Source organism: Belonocnema kinseyi, chromosome 5 (genome assembly GCF_010883055.1).
Source record: "Belonocnema kinseyi isolate 2016_QV_RU_SX_M_011 chromosome 5, B_treatae_v1, whole genome shotgun sequence".
In the NCBI taxonomy this organism is placed as follows: Eukaryota; Metazoa; Arthropoda; class Insecta; order Hymenoptera; family Cynipidae; genus Belonocnema; species Belonocnema kinseyi.
In genome coordinates, this window is record NC_046661.1 from 67,305,343 (window position 1) to 67,314,101 (window position 8,759).

At 31.3% G+C, this 8,759-nt stretch overlaps 1 protein-coding gene across 1 annotated transcript in view; it reads right to left on the reverse strand.

The window, feature by feature from the left end:
- The window catches only part of LOC117173695, a 25,814-nt gene that overhangs the window by 15,679 nt on the left and 1,376 nt on the right, over window positions 1-8,759 (reverse strand). The window lies entirely within an intron of this gene.

Here is an 8,759-nt window from a genome sequence, read left to right on the forward strand (position 1 = left end):
CTCACGTCATTTGCAATTCCTGCAGACTTATGTTGTATCGTCTAAAAAATTCAAACAACGAAAAGTACCGCAAATACTCTACACCAACCACATGGAAAAAACTCGTTATTGCGAAGGACTGCTACGTTTGCATGAATTCCGTCAAAGGGTTCAACGCCAAAAATAAAAATAACATTTCGTACATTAATGTGTGTACAGTCACAAGAGCGATTGAAATCAATAAAAGTACACGCCAGACTGATTTAAGCGCTTTAGAATATGATAGAATGGAAGTTGAAAGTCAACGTCATGGAGACGGTAGTGAAACCAGTGATCGAACAGAAAATAGTTCTGATGATTCCGATGAAAATGACGAAAAAGATGACGAATATGGCGCGCATAAAATAAAATTGAAGGTTCCAATATTAGTGACGCAACTAGAACTGAATGATTTTATTAAAGATCTTGGATTACCGAAAGACGGCGCTGAATTTGCCGCTTCTTTTCTAAAAAGAAGAAATCTTCTAGAGCCAAAGACAAAAGTTTCATTCTATCGCGACAGGGACAAAGTATTCAGAAAGTTTTTCGTTAAAGACGAAGAAACGTCTTTAGTGTACTGCACTGACGTTAACGGACTAATGAACCACTTGAAGAAAAATGTGTACAGAGACGAAGAATGGCGACTTTTCATTGATTCGTCAAAACGCAGCATTAAGGCCGTTTTACTGCATAACACGAATACTTACGCTCCTATCCCTATAGCTCACTCAACGGTCATCAAAGAAGAATATAACAATGTTAAAATGCTTCTTGAAAAAGTTAATTACACGAGTCATAAATGGCAAATATGTGGTGATCTCAAAATCATAACAATGATATTAGGCCAACAATCGGGTTTCACGAGAGAGCCATGCTTTATATGCCTATGTAATAGCAGTGATCGAGCAAATCATTATAGCAAAAAACATTGGCCTTTCAGAGATTCATTCAAACCTGGTTCTCATAATATCATCAATTAAACTCTCGTTGATCCAGAAAAAATTTTACTACCACCCCTCCACATAAAGCTTGGGCTCATGAATCAATTTGTCAAGGCGTTAGACAAAGATGGACAATGCTATAAGTATATATCCCTCAAATTCCCTAATGTTTCAGATGCTAAATTGAAAGAAGGAGTCTTTTATGGACCACAGATTCGAATATTGACAAGAGATACTAATTTCGTGAGCCACATGACGAAAATTTAAATGGACGCTTGGGAAAGTTTTAAAGCAGTTAACGCAAATTTCCTCGGTAACAAAAAAAGTCCAGACTACGAGAATATTGTTGCGAAAATGATAAGAAACTACAAAAATTTAGGCTGCTTGATGAATTTAAAACTTCACTTTCTAGACTCCCATCTGGATAAGTTTCCAGAAAATGTTGGTGACTTCAGCGAAGAACAAGGGGACCGTTTTCATCAAGACATAAAAGTGATGGAACAACGATATCAGGGTAGATGGGACGAGGTCACGATGGCTGATTTTTGCTGGATGTTGAAAAGGGAAACGAATGTAGGTCTTAAACGTAAGCGTAACCCTTTGCATCGTTCCTTCGAAGAAAAAGGACACGTTATAGCAGGCAGAAAATAGACTGAAGTAGGTCTACAAATCAATTTAATTACGATAAAAAGCAAGATAAAATGTAAACACGAAAAATAGTATAAATATATCCCTTAAGTTTAAGAAAAGCAGAGAGAGAAAAATTTTGAATAAAACTCTTTTTCATTTGCATGTTTAAGTTACAGTTCTACATTTTAATTGATACAAACATTGTCAGGTTAATTCGAATGGGGTCAATTCTACTAGTAGTTCTAAGTTTTCTCAAATGAGTAATGTGCGTCTAAATTTTTAACTACCTGTAGTACAATGAAATGAATTTTATTGTGTTACAACGGGAACACATAAGTTTAGTTGTGTTGCGTTAAGCAAAATTTCGTTAGGTTCTGTTAAGTTGGATTCATTTGTAGGTTAAGATCGAGTTAACCTATTAAATATAGCACACATTTAAGAATGAGAACCGTACGCTTACATAGCTACACGTGTGGTTGAATTTCATTCGGCTAGGTTAGGTTGGGTCAGGTTTTGTTAGGTTAGGATAGGTTAAACCTCTATGTAGGTTAAGCCGAAGCTGAATGAAACGGTACCGCAAACACAACGGGACAACCCAATGAGTTTAATTGTGTTACGTGAAGTTAGGTTAGGTTATGTCAGGTTTTTTAGGTTAGGATAGGTTTGACCTCTTTGCAGGTTAAGCCCAAGCTGATTGAAACGGTACCGCAAACACAACGGGACAACACAATCAGTTTAATAGTGTTTCGTGAGGTTAGGTTAGATTAGGCTAGGTTAGATTTATTTCTAGGTTAGGCTCGAGTTGACCCATTCTATGTAGCACACATTTGCTACTGGGAAAATGTGCTTTCAGAGCTTTACGTGTAGTTCAATAAATTTCTGTTAATTCAGGTTAGGTGAGGTCAGGTTCTGTTGGGTAAAGTTATGTTAAATAAGTTGATATCAGGCAAGGGTTGATCCTTCACAGTTGTCGACATGTTTTTGAAGTGAAAATTTGCATCACTAGCATTATTTTGAAATTCATTATAACCATGACGTGATGGGTGATTTTTGATACCGAATTTGAATTCAGCGCTCCAAAATCCATAGGAATACGTGTGTTTTGTTACCAGATCCGCACACTTTTTTGTGTGGCTGTGTATTTGTTTAAATAATTTATCATTATTGTTAATGATGTTGTCTTTGCTAAATGGTAAAATATTGCGGTTTTTCTAAAATTTTAAACTATTTTCCTTTTTTTTATTGGAAGTGACTTAATAATTAAGAAGGTTTAGCATAAATAATTGTTTAAGCAAATTATTGTTGTTGATACTGATATTGAAACTGATAATAAATAAACTGATAAGAAAATTAATTAAATTTCCGGCCTTTTGTCGAAATTCCAATTAAATTAAAGCAATAATTAAATCGAGTCAATACAAATAATTTTTTGAATAATTTATCATTAATGTGAATAATATTCTCTTTGCTTAATGGTAAAGTATTGCGATTTTTTGAAATTTTAAACTATTTTCCTATTTTTCAATGGAAGTGAATTAATAATTAATAAGGTTTAGCATAAATAATTGTTTAGGCAAATTATTGATGTTGATACTGATATTGAAACTGATAAAAATAAACTGATAATAAAAACAACAAATAATTTTGCTGAAATATTTTCATTGACTTTCAATTTTGTCAATAATATTACTAATTAAATAATTATTAATTATTTGAATATTATATTTAAGTATTTTTTAGTTTTCTATTTTTTAAATAGAAATATGAAAATAGAGTGTATATTTTTTGCACATAAAAATAATTCTTGAAATTTTCCGGAATGTTCATGTAAAACTACGAATCATGATACTTTTTACGAACTAAGTAGTAAAAGAAAACATTTTTGGATATTATACTAAAGTATTATTTAGTTTTCTGTTTTTTAGAGACATATGAAAATAAAGTAATATATTTTTTTGCGCATTGAAATAATTCTTTAAAATGTCCGGAATGTTCGCGTAAAAAATCGAAATGTTATACTTTTACCAATAAAATAGTAAAATAAAATATTTTTTTATATTATGCTAAAGTATTTTTTAGTCTTCTTTTCTTTAAATAAAAATTTGAAAATATAGTGTATATATTTTGCATAAAAAGAATTCTTTAAATTGTCTGGAATGTTCACGTCCCCAATAATACCCTAAATTAAAATGTACGAAACTATTTAAATGTCGAAGTATTAAATTACGGAAATTTAATATTGGCAAAAAAAATAATGATTTTTTAACATTTTTTAATAGTTAATTGTTTATTTTCGTCAAATCTTAAATTTCGAAAACTTAACAATATTGTGAGAATTTAATATTTCATTAATTGTATAATTCAGAAATTATGTAATTCGTTAAATTATAATTTCGGATATTTTTAAATTGGAGATTTTCATTTTTTGACATTTTGTTACGTTAATTTGTGTGTCAGGCATCTAATGTTTAATTATTTTTTATTATTATTCCTTTTTTTATTGCAGTCACATATTTTTTCTGTTTCTGTTTCGCATCAGCCATTTAAAATTTTTCAAATTTCCAATTTTTCCTATTAATGAAATATAATAAAAAAAAATCCCGGTTACATAAGATGTCTCGGCGCTGAAAATTAATATTTTAAAGATTGCAAATGATAATGCATCAATGCAAAATCGAAAAAAAAATAATAGCATGTTTGTTTGATTCAAGTTGAAAAAATTTCCGGTTCGATATATTCAAGTTTTTTTTAAATGTGTGCATAGGAATCAATCCAAGAAAACATGCTTCTTGGCTATTTTCAAAAAATTCTAAATTGCGCGAAACATTTTTTAAAATTGTTTATTTTTTATTAGTATTCACTAGCAAAAACTGAAAAAATTTGCTATAATTTGCGAAGCAATATGGAAATTTTTTGAAATTTTCAAATCAAAAATGGGAACAGAAGATATTAACCGATTTAAAATTTTTGTTTACTTTTTTTGGATGTCAACCCACAATTTTTTTTTTGCTAAGCTCAAACAATTCAACTAATTTGATCATTTTCACTCCGCCCTAATATACATATAATGTATGCATATTAATATAATTATATTAATTATGTTATATAAATATAATATAATATGCTCACTTAACCTGAAGTTCTAGCGAGTCTTCAGTTGGCGGAATGCACTCCAGGGGCTTCCCTTTTGTAAACAATGCTCATCAGCGCGTCATGAGACTTTCATACTTTTTACTTTTTTTTTGATTGTAGCTGCTTACGGATTATACAACGCCATGACAAACAACTCGATTCTCGGTTTAGCTGCCTCAACTTCAAACTTCATTAGGTGATCCAGGAAAAAATTTCTGGACAAAGTTGCAAAGTGTGCCAAACTGACTTCTAGCTGATCTTATAGATCTCATATTTCAGTTCAAAGCTGTATTAAAATCTCACTAAGTGCCGCCGAGCACTGTTCATAAAAAGGAAACTCCCGAAGTGCATTCCACCAACTGAAGAGGGCTGTATACTAGCGTGGGAACTTTGAGTTGAGTGTGCGAGAGAGACAGAAATATGCTTAGCACACCCAAAAGGGTGAAACTTCTTAGTAGCAAAAAAATGTTGACAGCCAATCATAGTTGGAATATTCTCAGAAAAAAGGGTAAGTAGTAAAAAAAGTTTGAAAAAATTGCCTGGGAGAAAGTCATCATCAGGGGACCGTCACCTTGGGTCAGGCATTGTCTGGAAACCGTTACCCTTGCGGCGGGTGGTAGTTTGTCGAGCGGACGGTTTTTGGCCTCGCGAGACCTTCCCATTGTTTGAGATTAGACACAGCGGAGAAAAATCCGAATTTTATACAATATTAATTAATAAAATTTTAATATACTGCATTAGCATCGTTATATTATTCTGAGTAGATCCAAAAAAGGTTGATAAAAATCGGTCAGTATTTTCAATCTCAGCCGCATAGATTCCTATTTCCCAAAAGGGAACGTGTTTTCTTCCTTGTAATTGTACCTACAGATAACCCCACAGAGATGTCTTCTATTCCCCAAAAGTGTTCATATTTCGAGATTATTTAATTTCTTCTAATAAGTTCACAAAATATATGTAATAAATTGTTTTAATTCCTTCATGTGGAACATAAGATTTGAAAATTTAATTTAATCAATTCAAGTCCGCCTCTCTAGAGTTAAAATTATTTTAATTCACACATTTAAATAGATTTCTTTGATGCATTTTTTAGGACGTTTAAATAAATGATTAAAATGTAAATAAATAAAAATTGTAATATTTGTCGAATTTATAAGCTATAGAAAGATTTAATAATAAAACATAGGTTAAATAAATGCTTTCGTTAAATTTTACTAAATCGCTTGAGAGGAATAGGATTTTCACTTTTTCTGTTCCCGTTGGAGGATTTTTAGACGGAGGAAAAATGCGTATTCGTAGGAATACAAATTCTTCATTTTTCTGAATTTAAAGCTTATTACCGAGTTCCTGACTCTTTCATGAATCCAAGCGTACCGCACAAGTAATAATTGTTAACAATAGTTTTTCATTAAGTAACCGTGAGGAGTTGAAATAAAGTTTGAGACGTTGAAAATGCTCTTCTTCAATTTTCGTCTGATAGAAAACATATGGTGGAGATAATTTCGAAATATATTTGACATCAAATACAAATTTGGATTGCAATTTCTCATTCTACTAGAAAAAGTCGTTTTTTAATATAAGGATCTTATCTTTTATTGTCAAATAATCATTACAAACCGTGAAATTATTCTTCAAAAATTGGGTAACATTGACCAAGTATGTTTTTAATATCAATATTATCACTTGAAATAGTAGTCGTAAAACAAAGTTGACTTCAAAAAGAAACAATCTGTTTTACATTAGGATGAAGTAAAAAATAACATTAGTCCCTTTTTATTCAATACATTAATTCGTGGGTTAATCACAATCCATTTCACGTCTATACCCATTTTTGAATTATCTTGAAGCCTTACAAATATTTTTGAAGATTTGTTTAAAATTGATAAATTTATAAAGCCTCTGGGAACTTTGAAAGAGATTACAATAATTTGAAGAAATTTTTAAGATTTTCGGGTATTTTATAAACTTCAAAGACATTTTCACCAGCTTTTTACATGGAAGTATTTACGTGATTTGAAAAAATTCGAAGGCATTTTTTTTGTTAATTTCATTACTTTTATATAATTTTAAATCTTTTGAATTACTTTACAGTAAATAATGTTATAGAATTTCTGAGGATATGAAACGATTTTACAGGAAGTACGAGGTTTCAAAATATTTTAAAATATGTAACATTATCTAATAAGATTTTTAAAGGCTGTCTATGATTTTGAGGGATTTAACAAATATCAATGTACTTCAAAACATTTTCCATGCAGTCGTAAAATATAATTTCAATATTTTATATTTTTAAATATTCCATTTAATTTTCAAGATATGTAAACAATTTCAAGGGATTTCCAAGGGTTTTAATAATTTTATGGAGCTTTAAAATTTTAATGGATTTCACAAAAGTGTTTTGACTATCTGAAGAGATTTTCAAATATTTTGTATAATTTATTTGGAATTCGCCCTGAAATATTATTAATCTATCTTAAATCCTATTCAGTTCTTTTAAATTCATTTTGATTTCTTCTAAATTCACTTAATTCTACCCAAATGAATTACTTTTTCCATATTTGTAAATTAGAAAGTAATCTTATGAAAGCGAGGAACGCAACAAAAGAAATTTGGCAAATATTATTTTTTGAAAGTCTTTTAAATTTCTAAAGCAATATTTTATTATATTTCGAAACTATCGTCATGATATGCTTCGATCAGACGATAATTTATATAGAGCAATTTCAAAAATTCAAACTTTATTTCCACTTCTTACGACTATTTTATATGAAAGCATTGTTCACCATTGTAAATGATGTGTTATGCTTGAACTGGATTGTTATGCTTTTCGAGACATGTCGTGTAGGCGTAATTTCTCCGAAATTATTGTGAGAAATATCACTTATGTGGTATGCCTAGGAAAATAACGAGCTATGAGCATGTGCTATCAAAAGAGAAATGATATTTATTATATCAAAAATAGGCTTGGTCAAACTTACCCTAATTCAATTTTTCATGCGAAAAGTGACTCCTAAAGGTATATATCATTCGAATCTGAATTTCAAGAAACGCCCAAATCCGTTGAGCGTCAAAGTAGTATTTTTAGTATATTTTTGGGAATTTTAAAATTTCGTTCATTTCATTGGAGCCAAAGAAAAAAATTCAGAAATGAATCCAAGAAGGTTTTCTTGAGAATGGTGCCATATGTGAATTCCAGTTTGCGTAGGTATTATTGACCTTACGGGCCCTGCAACCGGGGTGGTAAAGCAGTGGTCAGCTAACTTTTTGCTCAGTTTTCAGGTATGGTCAAGCCAGCCCCTACTTAATTTTTTCTACTACTTTTCGGTATATAAATGGACCTCAGTGTGAGTGAGCTTACTCGAGGAGGGGTCTTTTGTCTACAGGCATGTTGTTTAGTCTTAACACCTAAAATTATTTATTTTATATTGTTGTCTATTTAAATCATTTAAACTCTTCATTGCTGTGAAATTGTATTACTCTTTTAATCTTCTCTTCTAGAATTTTGGCACGTTTCGACACTTTCTAGTTTTCTTTTGTAGACCCTGGTCAATGTAGTATCTTTCGCCTCTTTTCATTTACAGATGCAAGAATGGCCTTGCAATGGCAATTTAGCACTACGCTTTCGAATCCTCGAAAATACCACAATAAAATTATGTAGCCCTTTTACGTTGCCAACAACTTAACCTTAGGAAATTTACTTTGTACGCACAGCTGTTGAGCAAACAGTTAGAATTTGGAAGGACCCATTACAAGGGCCTCACCCCAAGTTCCCACTACTCGATTTCCATGATTTTCTTAACACGCCTGCGCCTCCTACCTTGCCCTTCCTCGACCAATCAAGACCCTCAACGGCATCAGTTCTCCCAACTTACCCAATTTTCCCATTTTCGCACCCTGTCTTTTGCTTCCTCAAAAATAGTAATTCATTACTTGTCTTCGGTCGTCTCGTACCAATCTTTGTTAAAACCTTCGCTTGTCCGTCACTTTGTACAAACTTCGATAAAAACATACAGTCCACCTAACCTTTGCTAGTATGTA